This window comes from Galeopterus variegatus, unplaced genomic scaffold (genome assembly GCF_000696425.1).
Source record: "Galeopterus variegatus unplaced genomic scaffold, G_variegatus-3.0.2 Scaffold3410, whole genome shotgun sequence".
In the NCBI taxonomy this organism is placed as follows: Eukaryota; Metazoa; Chordata; class Mammalia; order Dermoptera; family Cynocephalidae; genus Galeopterus; species Galeopterus variegatus.
Genome location: NW_007729521.1, coordinates 1 through 17558, shown reverse-complemented (window position 1 = coordinate 17558; position 17558 = coordinate 1). Strand labels below are relative to the sequence as shown.

The window sequence follows — 17558 nt, the reverse complement described above, 5'->3', positions numbered from 1 at the left end:
TATATATATATATATATATATATATATATTATATACTTCATATATATATATATGAAGTCTCATATAAAAAACACATCTGTGTCAAGACACCAGACATCTAAATCTCACTTAACAAGACTATTTTCATTATCTTTCTGCCTCTGCTGTTTCCAATCATGCACTATTAGCTACAATTTTCACATGAGTCCTAAACTTTCTTTATGGAAAAATTCTTAAAAAATTAAGAGCATAAAATTCTTTGGTTTCAAAATTGAAAACCCTTTTGACCAACACCCTATGTATTAATAAGAAGTTATTTATTCAAAGTTTATTATTAAAATATTCCTACTAACATCAATCGAGTTAAATGTTCTCATCTACTCTTTTCTTCTTTTAAAAAATCAGGACACTGATTTTCCACTACTGGAAGGGTTATACATGTCAATTTTTTTTAAATGAGCCATTATTTATCATAAAGAATGTATACATTACAATATATGTATAAATGTATGTAATATATGTATAAAGACAAAAAATTGGTTAACTCACTTTTTATTCATTCACAATATGAAGACACTAAACTTCTTTTTGGAAAATTTGTGACAGATAATTTAGATTACAGTAAAATTTTTAGACAATAAAATAATATCTACAGTATAACTTTTAGTTATATGTAAGAACAAAGTTTGGAAGAATGTATATCAAAATGTTAAAAATGAATAAATAAATAAATGTTAACAATGAGTATAATATCACAGATGAATTTTACTTTTGTTATTATTTGTATATTTTGAAATAAATGCACAACTCTTTTGCAGTAAGAAAAATGCAACAAAGATAAATTTTAAATTTTAGGAAAAAGCTTGCTTATTGAATAACAGAATGGTTGCATTAATAACTGAGTCAGACAAAAATGCAATTCGTTCAACCAGGTGCCTTATCTTCTCCAGAATTGACTGATGTTTGGTTCACTTAAATTGATTAACAATTTGTTCCAGTATCATGTAGGCACTCTTGTAGAAGTACTTTTGAAAGAAATTCCATGCCCATTAAACACTGTTTGCTTTGGTTTTAAAAGTAATTTTTCAAAATTCATTTCTTGCTACAGGTGCTATCTCATGAATGTACCATTTGTCCAATGGGCATTCAAGTGGTTAATAGACTGAATCTCCCTAATTATAGAGGAAATCAGGATGTGTTGACAGCTCTGCAATTTTGGGGAAGTGACAACCCTGGGTGCCTGCTACATTCTGACATTCATGCTGCACTTGTTAGCATTAGAAATTCTTTGTAGGTGGCTCACAGAAGAAAAAAGTTGCATATATTTTGTCAGATTTGTCTTCTCAGCCTTCACATCTCGCCAGATTCAAAGCCCAAAGATTTAGCAACAAAATGATGCATTTTATTGCTACAAGGATCGTCTCCTCTTGGGCTTAGTATGGAGCTACCACAAGCACATCAGGCTGAGAAACAAGGGATCTGAATTTTGGCCTTGGTTCTGACTTATGACCCTATCAGTGTGACTTGCATGGGATTTGCTTTCTCTTTAGAGAATTAGACTAAATTTTCTCCAAGCTCCATTTAGGATCTAAATTTCTGTGATTTTATTTTTAATTCACTTCTGGATTTAGGAGGAAATCACTTTACTAGGCCTTTAGAAACATTTCCATTCCTTTTAAGACAATCACTTTGGTCAATTTGCAAGGCAAGTTTTCATGGGACATTTTCTCTCTTAATTCCCAAGTTGCATTTTAAACATCACCAGAATAGTTTCTCACACAAACAACTTTGGATATTTTTATAAATATTCATTTATAAACAATTTTTTATCATTTAATAGGTGTGGCTACATAGATTTATATATATGCATATATATAATCTATATCTATTTATCAATACATACATACATTCACACACTCTTACAAAAAACCTGTGTGAATCTACACTTATGTTTAACAACTTCTGTCTGTTGGATTGAAAACTGAAGTTTTTTTAGTAGTGATCAATTTTCTTGCTTCATTAATCAAACAGAAAAATTTAGAAAATTTGTTTCTATATGCTTTTCAGATTCCTAATTTAATGGAAATTTGAGTTATTAAGAACATTACAGTTAATTTAGCTAAAATAAAATCTGATGAGACATTTATGTAGAGCTTTTTCACATGGCACATACATAGTTCACTTACGATAAATAAAATAAAATTCTTGGAAATTTTTAAAAGTTTTGAAATATAATTTTATATTTAATGTTACATTTCAGGCTTTTTGCATCAATGATATATGTTTAACCCTAAAATAAGTATATTTGTTAATTTTCATAAAGCATTCAATCTTGATAAAAAGAGAGTTAACTCCTTTATTTTCTAAGAGATCTTGAACGTGTGACAAATGTTTGAATTCATTAAATCAGTAATCCAGAAAAAAACTAGAAATCATTTAGCACATCTATAAGCATCCAAGCAGAACTCACTTAGTGACTCCAGTTAAATGGTGGCTAAATAATTTTTTAAAAATCTTCTTTCACTCATAACTGTTTAACATGTCTAAAATATGAATATTTGAGAAACGTGATATAGTTACATATTTTAAAGATAAAGTTAGCCAAATTCAGGTTACTTTCATCTCATTACAATTGAATTTAATTGCCATAAAGATGTATTATGTCTTGCAATTCATGTATTTTTCAAATAAGAAAGTAATGTCACTTGTTTTTCCCTATAACGTACTTTACTAGCTTTTCCTTTTCTTGTCATGCTTCAGCTTGTGTTACTTGAGCTATCTATTTTACTCATTTCCTTTATTTCTACCTTTCATGCATAGCCAAACTTCTTTTATTCACTATAAATAAGAGGAACATCTGTTCTTAATTGTCAGAACACAGTCACAATGACAATGATACCACCAGCTACCACACTTGTTTAGAAAACTTTGTATTTCATAACATAATACAAGGTTACTACAAAAAGTTCATGGAAAGATTTGTATTATCTTTTAATTCTTTTTCTTTTTTCACAAACTTTTGAAATACCCTTGTACATACTTAAATTGTTTGTCAATCCCTTTATCTCAAATTGATTTTTTTTTCCAGATAGCAGCCTTTCTTTAGATGTGTAGTAGATTTCATCATTGGACAAATCTCCGCTAACCCCTCTGTTCTTGACCTTCACCTTGTGAATTTGCCTTGCTCTTTTTTTGTGGATGTACATAATACCCTGTCCCTAGACTCAACCATGTTATGGCCAATGAGATGTTAGCAGATCTGATGTGAGCAGAATGTTAAAAAAAGGTGTGTGTGATCCAGTTTGATCTGTCAGGTTCTTTTACCATCTCAATGAGAAGGGCATGCTCAGAATAGTCTTCTCATCTCAAAAGGGTGAGAGACACATAGAGAGGCCCCAGAACAGAATAATTCAGCAACCCACGGACAGCAGAACAAGCCTGGCTGACATCAGCCAACTTCTAGCTGATACCCAGACTTGTAAGAAATAAACACATATTGCGGTATGACACAGAGGCTTGTGATTGCTTATCGTGCATTAGTTTTGTGGTTATGGCAAACTGATGTGTGATTTTTTTTTTTTCAAAATTATCAGCCATGTCAATACTAGTTATAGTAAGAATGACTATCTCAAAGTTATTTTTTGATGAAAACTTAGTATTAATTGTGAAAACATCATTCATGGGAATAAATTTTGTGATGAACTTTTGATATTGTCCATAGTAATGTATTTTAGATTTGTGCTCTGCAATGTATTTCTGCCAAATTATTGTATCTTCTTCTTCTGTTTGTTTTCCGCTTTTACTGTTATTTTAAAAAAATATTTCAAGATGAGTTCATAATTTTAAAAACCTTGAGGGAGTTTTTTTATTATTAAAGTTTGAACTAAATCACTCTTACCTTCGTTAACAGATATTTGGAAGCAATTTTGAAAGCTTGAGTAGAATAAGGATATATATTTAATGAAGCCTTTCTCAGCATCCCAAGGCAAAATTACCCATCTGTGTTTCCATTTCACATTCTTCTAGTATAATGCTTAATATATAATGATAGAGAGATGACAAATAGATAGCTAGATATATTTTTTTTATATGCCTATGTCTTTCCTTCAAGGTGCAGATTGTGTCTTTCTCATTCTAAGAGACTAATAAAGGTGTCAATGGATGTTTAGTTTTGAAATTCATCATCAGATGAATTGAAAGTTAGTGTGAGGTGTCACAACAAAGTGAAAACCATACAGTTGTTTCTAGTTTGACTTACACTTTTAGAAGTATAAGAAAGTTTACTTTCCAATTTTTTCACATTTTGCATATGCACTTCTTTTCAAAACTTGAAGACTCTAAATTATAAGCAGGAAATGTTACGATTTTAAATTCCAAATGTCCTTTTTGCAGTTAATACTGATGATTTGATAACACTTTCAGGCTTTCTAATTTTATTCTAAAATATAGATTTAATGTGACTGCTAATGTTCTTTGGCATATAATGATTTCTATTTGAGAAATTTAATCAAAAAGTTTATATCAATGACAAATTATTTTTTTTTTAAAGAGCCTGCTTTCAGGCTTTCAATGTATTTGATGAAACAACCCGGAAGGAATGATTTCTATTTGAGAAATTTAATCAAAAAGTTTATATCAATGACAAATTATTTTTTTTTAAAAGAGCCTGCTTTCAGGCTTTCAATGTATTTGATGAAACAACCCGGAAGGTGGCTGTGTTTCTGGAAAGGACAAAAAATGCCAATAGTTATATTTTTCTTTAAAACTTTTAAAATCCCCTTAAGCTTTTAAAATAATATGTATATGTTTGTGTACACAAAATTAGTGTTTGGAAAGTCTGTACTGTTCACCCTTACGCCAATCTGGAAAATCATGGAAAATCGCATGTTGATATATATAATGCTTTTTATTTTTTTCACTGTCACAATAAAAAATAATATTTTTGACAGCAGAAATTTAGAAAATGTATCTTAGATTTTCATGTCTTCTTTCCATAAATGCATTGTAAAATAAAAATTTTGAATGAATAAATAAATGTTAAAAACTGAATTTATTGACTTTTTTGTATTCTCTTTTCCTTCCTCTCGGTGAATGGTGCTATTTGTTATTCACCCAGTTGCCAAAAACAGGTATTGGGAGCATTTTAAATTTTTCTACATGTTCATCAAGTGCTATTATTCTCTTCTTAAATATATCTTAAATTTATGCACTTCTTTCCCCCTCCCCTTTATTTAATCTGGGTCTGATATTTACTCTTCCTTGCATTATACAAGTCTCCTAAAATGTCCTTCCTCACTGCAATCCAAATAGTTTTTTTAAAATACAAACCTGTCCAGCACAGATTTCACCTCCTCACTGAGTTTTTAATGAACTCCTAAGGATAAGTTTGATGCACCTAGTGTCTCCAAAACACCCCATATGAGTTGCAGCTAATGTCATATTGTATTTTAGTCTTTATTTGCATATATATTACTTGCTGTAATAACAACAAAATTGTAAGAAAATTGGTTGGAGGTACAATGTCTCATTCACCATTTCATTTTCAGTACTCAACACAGTGCCTGGCAAATAATATATTCTCATTAAATATTTACTCAATGAGTCAAGCATTTTTTACCAAACTGAATGGAGTTCATTTGCTCCTGCAACCGAAAGCCACACACCAAAGCACCAGTCATTGCAACAGAGAAAAAGGTTTATTCACAAGGTGACTGTTTTAGTCCACTTTGTGCTGCTATAATAGAATACCTGAGACTGGGTAATTTATAAGGAAAAGAGGTTGATTTGGCTTACGATTCTGGGACAGCTGCATCTGGCATGGGCCTCAAGCTGCTTCTACTCATCACAGAAAAGCGGCAGGCAGCTGGCGAGTACAAGCAGATAACATGGCGAGAGAGGAAGCAAGAGAGAGAGAGAAGATGCCAGGGTCCTATAAACAACAAGCTCTTGTGGGAACTAATAGAGAGAGAGAACTCACTCATTACTCCTTCCTCCCCCAGGGAGAGCATTAATCCATTCATAAGGGATCCACCCCCATGACTCAATCAGTTTCCAACACTGCCACATTGGGGATCAAATTTCCACATGAGTTTTGGAGGGGACAACACATCCAAACTCCATCAGTGACCAATTGAGAAGATGGTATATTTATAGGGAAGTGGTTAGGGGTAGATATGCTAGTTTTTCATGTACATATCTGTACAAGCCCAAGCCATCTGCATGTCTCTGCAGATTCAGAATACGGCAAGATCTAGAGTTTTGTACATTCAGTCAGGCTCAGTAGAGAGGTCTGTGGGCTTAACCAGCCTTGCTCAGTTTGTGTTGGGCCAACCTGTCTCCAACAATCCTGAAAAATGCTCTTAGGCACACAACCCAGGAGTTCTGTGCCAGAGGAGTCATTTCAAAAAGGTAAGTAAGAAGAAATGGAATGAGAAGTTAAGTAATGGAATTTCATTGAAAGAATTAGCAATTTAAACAGGAAATATGTTTTAACTGAAAGCCACATTTTTGTATTGTTTTGGCTTGCCAATTTTTTAATCAAAAATTTAAAAGTCCTCAAAATAATATATGTATATGGCTAAAAAACAAACCACAACAAATAAAATCAATGAAGATTTTTTGAAGAAAATAATAGTTTCTGTCTCATCTGTCTTCTCCTTTGAGTCAGTTTTATACCTTTTCTATTTTAGTTATATCTATGGTTACCTACATTTTCTAAATGTTATAAGATTTTTAGTTATTTGTAAATTATGTACATTTTTTCGAGCATCCCTGCTATAACACATGAAAAACTAGCATATCCAAACAACCCACTACTTCATCCCCCACTTCATCCCTTGATATATTTATATCAGCACCCCCAGATCTTCTACTGGTAACCTCAGCCTTCAAGCAAAATGGTATTGTATATTCATTTTTTTAATCAGTCATACACAATATCACTTTTTTTCTATTTTTAAGGTGATAATAAAATATTCCCACATTTCCCTTTTTCTCTTTCTCTTTTAATATCCCACCTCTTTTTATTTGTAGTTATACTTTCATATTCTCAAGGTAGATAAAGTTTGTAGTTTGTTCTATAACCACAGTGTTTTTTTTTTCCCCCATCATTGGACAATAGAGTCATGTTCTGATGGGTTCTCTTTTTTACTCTGAAATAATTGCCAGCAGTATTTTCATTTTCTTCATGGGCATTGTGAGAAATGTCCTCACCCATCCAATGCCAAAGGATGGACACGGAGACATGAGGTCCATGAAGTGAGACTTTAATTGCAATCTGGCAAGATTGGGTGTCTGATGAACCAGGTATACCCAAAACAGTTACATGGAGCAATTTATTTCCTAGTGCACAAGTCTCTCCCCCAGTTCCTCATTGGCTGAGTACTGTGGGATGCACAATTTTCCCAAATGTCACCTAAGTTTTATTATTTCCTTATAAGGCTTGTATTGTCCCCTTCCCTCTGGCAGAAAGGGATGGGCTCAGGATAACCTGCCAACAAGGCCCCCCAGAAGTACTGAGGAGGACGAAGAACCAGGAAGTAAAAAGAACAAGTTGACCAGCCACCATCTTGAGAAGGCACCCTCGGGAAAGGGCACTTTCAGGAGTTATCACACCACCAGTCAGTCAAGCAACACTTGTTAAGCTATTCTTGAAAATGAATCACTTCGGCTATTTTCCCACAAGCATTCTACCATACTATGTGAATATTTGAATTGTTTCCCCTCTAGAAATTCCCTCTACAATCTCCTCCTGAAGCCTCTGTCATCTTCCTCTAATTTGGTATTACTGTTATAGAATTGCTGATCTTTGATCTTGGAAATAAGCAAAATTGCTGCCATTGATTAGATCTACACTTTCTTTGATATATCTTTCTCTTCAATTATTTTGATACAGTAAGTCTTTAAATAAGTTATAAGAAAATGTGCAGTGAAAATAGTATTTCTGAGTACTCAAAATTTCTTTATTCCTAAAATTTTTTTTCTTCACTCCTGTTTGAATAATATTTTAGGTGGATATAAAATTTTACATTAAAAATTATTTAGTCCTCAGAAATTAGGTCTTTTTTCTTTTTTCCCCACAGCTTTGTTAAGATATAATAGAAATAAAAACTGTATATATTTACAGTGTACAAGATGATCTTTTAATATACACAGACATCATAGAGTGGATGAATCAAGCCAATTAGCATATCTATTACCTCACATACTTATTTTTTTGTGTGGTGATAATATTTAGGACATATTCTCTTAGAAATTTTCTAGTATATAATACATTGTTGCTAATTATAATCACCATGCTGTACAACAAATCTCCAGAACTTATTTATCCTGTCTGACTGAAATGTGTACCTTTTGGCTGAAATCTCCCCATGGGTCTTGCTTCTTTTCATTCTACCATAGAATTTTGTTGATGAGCATTATGATGCTAGTGAGATTGTTGGTCTTTTGTAAGAAATTTGCATACTCACCTTCCTGTTTGACCTTTTCTTACACTCATACTCAAAGTTTTAGGATTTTATTCTAATCATGGAGTTCTAGACTGGCGCTAACTCTATGATAGTCACAAGACACTTGTTGTTACTCAGCACTTGAAATATGCCAGTGCAAATGAAGAAAAGATTTTAAAATTTTATTTCATTTCAGTTCATTTAAATTTATAACTGATACTCTATACAATTATTGGAACACTTTTTTAAATGTTTGAAACAATTTGGTCATGTAAATCTACTTTAGCTGTAACTTTATAAAATCTAAATATACATCAAGTACTTTTAATGAAAATTTAGCACCCAAATGAAATGTGCTACAAGTGTAAATATACAATGAATTCTAAACACTTAGTATAGAAAAATGGACTTCAAATATATTAATTTAATATTGATTAAATATTGAAATTATGATATTTTGAATATAATGGGTTGAAAAATAATAAAATTAATTTTACGTATTTTTACTTTTCAAAAGAGTCTACTGGAAAATTTAAAATTATTTGTGCATTTCACAATGTATTTTTATTTGGCAGAGATCATCTGGTATCTCAGAACAGAGTGCCCAAAATGAGGGGGTTTTTTAAATTATTTTTTTGTAATGTGTCATGTTCGTTCTTCATGAGCCCTTTTAATATGAAGATGCTTTTCTTCTAAAACTTAGGAAAAATCTTCTCTAATATTTGATGAATGTCTCTTTATTTCCATCCAACCAATCTCCTTTTTCTAAATTTGTTCTTTTCTGTAATTTCCTTTAAACACATATATGCCTCTTTAGTTCTTTTGTTCTCATATGTGTCATCTCTTGGTCTTTTTTAATTTTACATTTTAGAAGATATTCTTTTTTAAAATTTTTTTCAACTCTTATATTAAATATGTGACTTTAGTTTTTGTTCCCGGATTTTTTATTTTAATCTTTCAGTATTTAAATACTGTGTTTTTCAAATATACTCGAAAATATCAATAAGAATTTTTGATTTGTGTGCTTATCTCTTTGTTAAAGTTTTTTACTCTTTTTTATTTCAGTTTATGAGTTCGTGTTGATGATCCTAGTTTTTCCCTTTGATACTGCAGTCTCATGAGATATTGGGGGATCTTGAATGCCCATCCCTTTTTATTAATAAAGCTGGGCTCATTTGCTGAGTATGGAGGTGTACGGGCCAAAGGAAAACATCACTCCTCAAGTTTCATTAACAAACATCATGGACAAATTTAGATCAATAGGAAGAAAAGGCAAAACAAATTTTATTATTTAACATGCTGGAAGAAGGAAAAGCATCGGACAATCACAAGAGAGTAACGACCCAAATTCAGTGGGAGTGACAAAGGTCATATACCAGCGTTGATGAGAGGGATAAGGTGGAGGGGTCATAGAAGCCCCGGAACAATGGCCAGAGACCAGGTTTTCTGAAGTTCTGGTGGGAGGTGTTGTCACAGGTGAAAGAAGGAAGTCAGAGTTAAAGTTAAGTAGAGACATCTAGTATGCAACTGAAAATACTACAGGTAATTTCACAGCTGCCCTCAAAGAATCGATTGTAGCCAAAGAAGGAGCACCTCAGAAGAAGCCTGACTGTTTGCATATACAAATGTAAATTTATTTTCACAAGGAAACAGTCTTCTGGATAATCTTGTTTTCCCAGTCTTTATGAATTAGCCATCTTGACATATATGCAAAGAAATATATTTTGGGGCTGAAATGTTTTGCTTTCCCACAGAGGCATGACTTGTAGACGAGCAAGATGACTTTATGCAAAGTAATATGGACACTGATAAAACACTGATGAATATCTAAACTGCAGAACAGATTTGCACTCTATGACATTAACATCAATGCTAATTATTTCCTATAGCTTATACATTTTTTAAAAAAGTAAAATTCTCTAGATTGAGTAATTGATTACTGCTTAATAATAAAATGCCAATCTACCAGCCTGTAGTAGTGACAAAGGAAGAAAAGAATGCCCTCTTTTACAAACAGGATCTCAGTTAATTCAGTGTTTTATCTACCCTTCTGAATTGAACTTGCCATCTTTTGAGGTTCTTACCTTCCCCAGTTTTTGGAAGGTCAGAGACTTCCTGATTACAATTCATCACTTTGCTGATTTCATATTATTACTTTGTCTTCTCTGATTCACCAGGCTCTCTTCTCCACCTTATTTACATAATCTAAAACCTTTCATTTTTATTGATGTAAGTTTGCTTTCTTTTAAAAACTCTTTACTAAAATTGTATTATGATAGCATGAGAAAGGAGGTAAATTAGGGCTCAGCCCACAACCCTGAAGGAGATTATCTTTAGAAGGTAGATGATCTCTACTTTGTCATCTCTTTAAAAATTGAGTTTTCTCCAATGCACTTTAGTGAAGAGACATCTTTGTGTTTTTAGTAAAGACATCTGCAAATAATGAATATATTCCTCATTCTATCAAGCATTAGCATAACAATACAATACGTGGCACAAACTGCTGTAAATCACTTGCTAATATATTCTTTACGGTTAAGATATCTATTCATCTATAAGAAATTTTAAATTAGTATTTACAAAATTATTCATTAATTGTGACACTGAAAAGGTAGGTTTAAACTAGAGGACTTTACAACAATAGTAATAAGATTAGTTATAAGAAATAACAAAATTTCTATTCTTTGTAACTGAATGGGGCAACTTAAAAATAAAACCTGAAATCTGTTCAAATTAACTCCTTTAAAATATCAAAGAGTTGTGCACTGAAAATTTAATTATATCATATTTATATAGAGAACTTTATATTATGCAAAGTAAAGCATTCATTATTTAAGGAGAGTAGCAATAGTTATAAAATTTGGCTTTTCTGTCATACTAAAATTCTACCAAAGGAAATAAAAACTAATAACCTTCTAAATGAGTGAAGATTTTTTTCTATTAGATATAGATTAATCAAAGAAAAGTTAAATGAAATTTAAATGCATTCTATCATTGTTTGCTAAAACAATAAAATTACCTGATCATGCAGTCATTAGCAGTTTTGAGAAGTTTGCTCTGAATTAATTCTACTCTGTTGGGAGATAATTACAAAAGTTTCCAACTTTTTATGTATGCTGAGACAGAAAATTTTATTTTACAAAGCACACTATTGAAATTGGGCTATGGTCAGCATAAATTAATGGAAAACAGAGCCTATGTTCAATTATCAGGCCACTACTGAAATAAGTTATAAAAAATTTGTGTAAGATTTTTATATAATAAACGAGTATCATGTGTTGACTTAAAAAGAAACTGAGGCCAAATACCTATAGCAAGGACTTATTGAGCCAATATGACAATTGCAACCAGGAAATAAATAGGTCAGGTCACCCTGAGAAATGTGCTCTGAAGAGAGCCAGCAGACTTCAGCATTTTGTAATCACAAGAAGGTGGAAGGATCAAAGGAGAGAGGACAGCCCCACCTAATTACTTCATCAGATTTTCTATTGGTTGTACATGTATAAATTTGAGACTGTTACTAGGTTACATCCTACGTGCAGGGATCTAGGGTAGGGTTTACAAGAAGCATTCTAGGTTATTTATGGCTTTCTGGTGCCATCCTGTTTGCTTCTAAGTAAAAATGGTCTTATAACATTTTCCAGGATAGGTAGACATGACTACTTACTTATCCCAGACCTCTCAAGGCACTATATGTATTTGGCTGACCTAGTCAGAGTGGATTCTTTGTTTATCACATGCATTGGAAATCAGAGTTGTTTCACTTTAAAAATTTATTTTGGTTGATCTAATTAGTCCATTAATAAAGATGTTTTGGGCTAAAGACACTGTGGCTCCAAATTGTTTAGATATTTTTATTTAACAACAGTGTCAAGCTCTTTTACCTGCCTGTAATTCTGCCGACTGGGACAATTGTCCAGCTAGGCCTGGGGCTAGAGCTCACAGACCCCTCAAGCCCATTCACAGACTGGGTCACAAACCCTTCACACGCCAGGCTGGGTGTCCAGACACCTCACACCATAGGCTAGGTCACCAGACCCCTCACATGCAGGTCTATGAGCTAGGTAATCAGAAAAAAGGTCCTTGGAAGCTAAGGTTGGGCAGCATGGCTGCGAGGCTGAGGCACTAAACGCCAGCCAAAATGGTGGTGCCACACATGCGCACTAACTCTATCCACACAGAACTTGTGCCGCACCACCTCCCACCGGACCTAAGGTGAAGGGGCCTGACTTTATTATTCTATTTTCCCAACAAACAGTAATTTTTGTAATGTTCTTCTGTAAAGAAAAAAAAATTCTCAGCTGCTAGTTTGCATTTTTAATTTGTAGACATTTTTTACTGTCATGGAAAATAAAAACGTTTGCATAAAATTTGTATATTTTCATTTATGTGAGTTCTCTTTATTATAAAAAACTTCTAATACTTTTTATTATGGTGACTAGGGATGCAATTTTATAATACTCTTTCTTTTATTATTTGTTGATTTATACTTTAACCATAGCCTTGGAAGAGCGAGGTGATAGATCTCATAGAACATCAAATCGGAGTAGTAAATATTGCTATCTAACAGCCTATAACCTATGAACCTCTGTCCTTTTTAACAGAATCTAAATTTTGTTGGAGGTAGCAGGTATCTTGCTGAAATACTGTATTCTGTAACATCACTTGAAGAAATGGATGGTTCTGGACACAATATTGGCCAAGAAAATGTAAACAAATTTGTGCCTTTTAAAAGTTTCAGAAGAAGAGGACAGATTCAGTTGGCTGGTACTTTTTATCTTTCACATTTCTTTTTTCTCCCTTTCTAAAATATGGACATAATAACTGAAACTATAGATGCTGGAGGGGCCAAGGGAAAACTTCCTCTTCACCCCTAAAGATAAAAATCACTGATAAATTTAGATTAATATAGAGAAAAGGCATAACAAATTTTATTATGTTAATCTGCTAGGAGGGGCAATGCACAGGGAAATCACGAGAGAATAATTTCCCACTTTTCCAATGGGGGCTAAGCTTATAAAGGGAAGCACAAGGGCAAAGGCAAGGGCAAGAGAAAGAGAAAAAGAATGAAAGAGAAAGAAAAGAGAGAAAAAGAGGGAAGGTGGAGGTACAAACCCAAGAAAAATGTCCTGAGATCAAGTTTCTCCAGAGCTCCAGGGGAGGTTGGGTTACAGGTAAAAGAAGGAAGGAGAAGTTAGAAACTGCATTGTTATACAGATGAGAATACTTCAGATAATCTCCCAGCTTCCCTCAGAAAGAATAGATTAATGGCCAAAAGAGGGGCACCTCAGAGGAAACCTGCCTCTCTGTACATACAGGTGTAAATTTCTTTCCAGAAAACACAGCCTTAAAAGCCAATCCCCGGAGTAGCCATCTTGAAATATGTCTAAGAAGTATATTTTGAGCTAAATGTTTTTCTTCCCACAATGCCACCTTACAACTGACCACGAGGGTCCAGCTTGTTATGGAGTGCTCCATGACCATGTTCCGCCTCTGCTTGAAGCTCTCCTCCAGCGCCACGTGGGAGCCTGTGCCGGTCTCTGTCTTTTCCCACTATGTGAGGTGCATGCACAAGAGCAGGGAAGGCAAGAAAGATTCTGGCTGGGACTCAGGTCTGAGTGCTTGGCCCCAAGGACAACTTGGCCATCTTGCTCCTGCAGATCTTCCCGCTAAGCCCTGGCCTGCAGTGGCAGCGCTCCAGTTCCCGCCCCACTGCTCTCCCTGCTGCAGCAGGCCCTGGGACAGGAGCCGGCCTGAGTCTGCCAGGAGAATCCCTAGGTGCCGGGCATCACAGAGTACTTCCTGTAGGCCATCCCCACCCTGCTCAGTTCCCTGCACAGCAGGGCCCTGGTGATGTTTATGCACCACAGCCACTTCCTCTCCTGCCCACTGTACCGGCACTGTGTGCCCCAGGACACTGGCTTCTCCTTGCTCTTCCTCAAAGCATTCATGCAGATGCTGCAGTGGTTGGACAGCCCTGCCATGGAGGACAGCCCTTCCAGACCCAGCTCAAGCTGTTTGCCACCCAGTACTCAGGGAGGCACAGGATCAGGGAAGTGCCAAGTGGGCTCCTGCACCTGGCCCAGGCCCTGACCTTCCATCAGGACCTGGAGGTGGTTAGCTCTACTGTCTGGGCCATCATCACTACCCTCAAGTCTGGAGTAGTGCAGTGTAGAGCTGGGGCTCCTCAGCAAGGTTCTCCGGGGTCCAAAAGAGGTGAGGTCCTCTCACCTGGAGGAGCTGCTGACTTCTCTGCCACCATAGAAGCCATCTCCCCGTTTCCAGCCTTAAAGCCCATCATGGTGGTGAGCTCCCTATTGCAGCAGGAGGAGGAGCCCCCAGTCTTGGGAAGCATGACTGATGGTGGCAGCCTGGAGGTCGTGTGGCTGGGACCCTCATCCAGGCTCCTCGTGGACTGGGTGGAGATGCTGGACCCTGAGGTGGTCAACAGCTGCCCCAACCTGTAACAGAGGCTGCTCTTCTCCCAGAGGAAGGGCAAAGGCCACAGCAATGCCCGGGTACCATTATTCTGCCCCCAACTCCTGGCCCTTTTCACATACCAGTCCAGCTGATCCACACTGCACCAGTTCATCTGCATCCTGCTGGGCAAGAGCGAGAAACAGAGGCTTCACCCTTCTGCCTGCCTGGAATTCCCCTGGGCCTCTTTCTCCAAGTTCCTCAGATCTGGTGGGAGGGTACAAGCACACCTCACAGAAGCGGCAGGAGAAGCTGGTGCTCCAGATCCAGGCTCCAGAGCTCATTAACCTGGTGGAGCCAATCCTGAGCAAGGTGGAGACCAGCAGCCCCAATGTGGACACCACCACTGGCACACTTCTCCAGACCCGGGTGCCCCTGCTGCTCAGCTGCTGCCATGGAAACTATGAGAGCATCAGAAGGGTGGCAGAGTACCACAAAGGCTGCATCTGGCACTGGGGCAACAGCGTGCTGGGCAAATGCTGCCAAGACTTGCTCTTGTAGCTATACTTGCAGCTGCTGGAGCTCCTGGTGCTCATGGCTGAGGTCCTGCTGCACAGAAAAGGGGCCACAGACAGCCGCATCTGCAAGCTGGACTGTCTCATTCACTGCTTCATCACCCTCCTTGTGGACACCAACAACTCCCGGAAGTCCAAGAACCTAGTGGCAGATGCCAATATGGCCTGTTGGAAACTGGCTGTGGCCCACTCCATCCTGTTGCTCAGACATCTGTCCATGACTACTGCCCTCCTGCATGCCAGCACCCACCTCAACTACAGGAGTTCTGGCAGTAGAATCACCTGATGTTCTTTGTCTATGTGCTGGGTGTCCTGAAACTACTACAGCCGCAGATGTTCCAGAACGAGCACCAGGGGGCACTATGGGACTGCCTGCTCTCTGGCCGCCTGCACATGAAGTCACCTGGCTCCCTTCATCAGCAAGTTCCTGTAGTTCATCCACAAGCAACACCCCAGCAGTGCTCTCCTGCTTGCAGAGACACCAGAAACACGCTGACGGTATTCCACAACCTGTCCTTCGACAACAGAGACCTTGTGATGCTGAAGTCCTTTCTCAAGGGTCTCAGTCTTCCCCGCAGGGACAGCAGAGACAACCAAGGCCTGGATGAGGAGGGCTCCCCGTCCTTTGTCAGCATCTCCCTCTTCACACCCTGACCATGGTTGAGGTGGCCCTCTACATGAACAGGCTTTCCTGGGGCCAGATTGTCAAGGATCTGTTGGGGGTTCTGAGCAACATAGATGAGATGTCCCAATGACCTGAGATCCTGTCCCTCTTCTCTACCAACCAGCAGCAGCTGATAAGCTCAGCCAAGGAATCCTGCTGCGGCCCGGCCGTCAGCCTGGGCCTGCACTCCATCCAGAACAGCCCCAGCATTGCAGACGACTTCCTGCCTATGTTCAGTATTTCCTGGGCAGCTGGGACTTTGAGGTGTTTCAGACCACCCTCGGGAACTGTAAAGCTACCTGACTACACCAGTTATATGGCTACGCCAATTGTCTGGCTGAGACTATTGTCGGACTCCTGCTGACATAGCCAGTTATATTGTTAAAACAATTCATAACTAAACCCAAAACATTTCATTATTTTAGTTATACTAAATTTCCACCTGTATTGTCAGGGCTAGGGGCTCAGACCCTTCAAACCCATTGTACAGAGTGGGTTCCCAGACCCCTCACATGCAGGTCCACACTCTAGGTAATTGGGAAAGGTCCTGGGAGCCACTGGCTAGATGACAGGAGCTCAGTCCTCAGTTCTCAGCTTCCTCGGCATTGGGTTACAATAGCAGCAGCAACAGCAGCGGCCTCCTGGAGGGTTCCAGGGGCCCTAGCAGCAACAGCTTGCAGCAACAGCCTCCGGCAGCAGTACTATCCTCCTTCATGGCCCTTCTCATGAGGCATCCAGGGGGCAAGGGGCACTGTGGATCAGAGCAACTTATCCTTTACACTTAAGTTCATAACCCAGGACACCTGGGTGCACATGTGCAATTACAATAGCCAAGAAACACCTGGGCACACATGCATATTTACATCAAATGCTCAGCAAGATTCTGAACATCTGAGGGGCCCTGACCATTTTCCTTCACTTTCCCTATAGGAACCTACCCAAGTATACCCTGCTCTGCCAAGAGCACACAGCCCTGTTGCTGCACTTGGCCTTCCTGGTCGGCATGTATGGCCAGATGGACATTAATACCCAGATCTCTGAGGTCCTGAAGATTCTGCACATGGAGGCTATAGAGAAAATGAAATATAAATGGTCAGGGTCCCTTGCGGGTTTGGAGTCTTGCCAAGCATTTGATGTAAATATGCACATGTACCCAGGTGTTCCTTGGTTATTGTCTAATGTAATTGTGCATGTTCACCCAGGTTATTGGACTTAAGTATAAAGGATGAGTGGCTCTTATTCACAGGGAGGCCACCATTGCTGCCATGGAAGCTGAGGACTAAGCTTGTGTTGTTTGCCAGTGGCTCCCAGGATCTTTCCTAATTACCTAGTTTGGACCTGCATGTGAGGGGTCTATGACCCAGTCTGTACAATGATTTTGAAGGGTCTGTGAGAGCTAGCCCTAGCAATACAACCGGAAAACTTAATGTAACTAAAATAATGAAACATTTTGGCTTTAGTTATGAATTGCCTAGC

The 17558-nt window shown here is 37.4% G+C and overlaps 1 pseudogene; it reads left to right on the top strand.

The window, feature by feature from the left end:
- LOC103600641 overlaps nt 1-17217 on the top strand; it is a 24124-nt pseudogene extending 6907 nt beyond the window's left edge.
- The last annotated feature ends 341 nt before the right edge of the window (nt 17218-17558 follow it).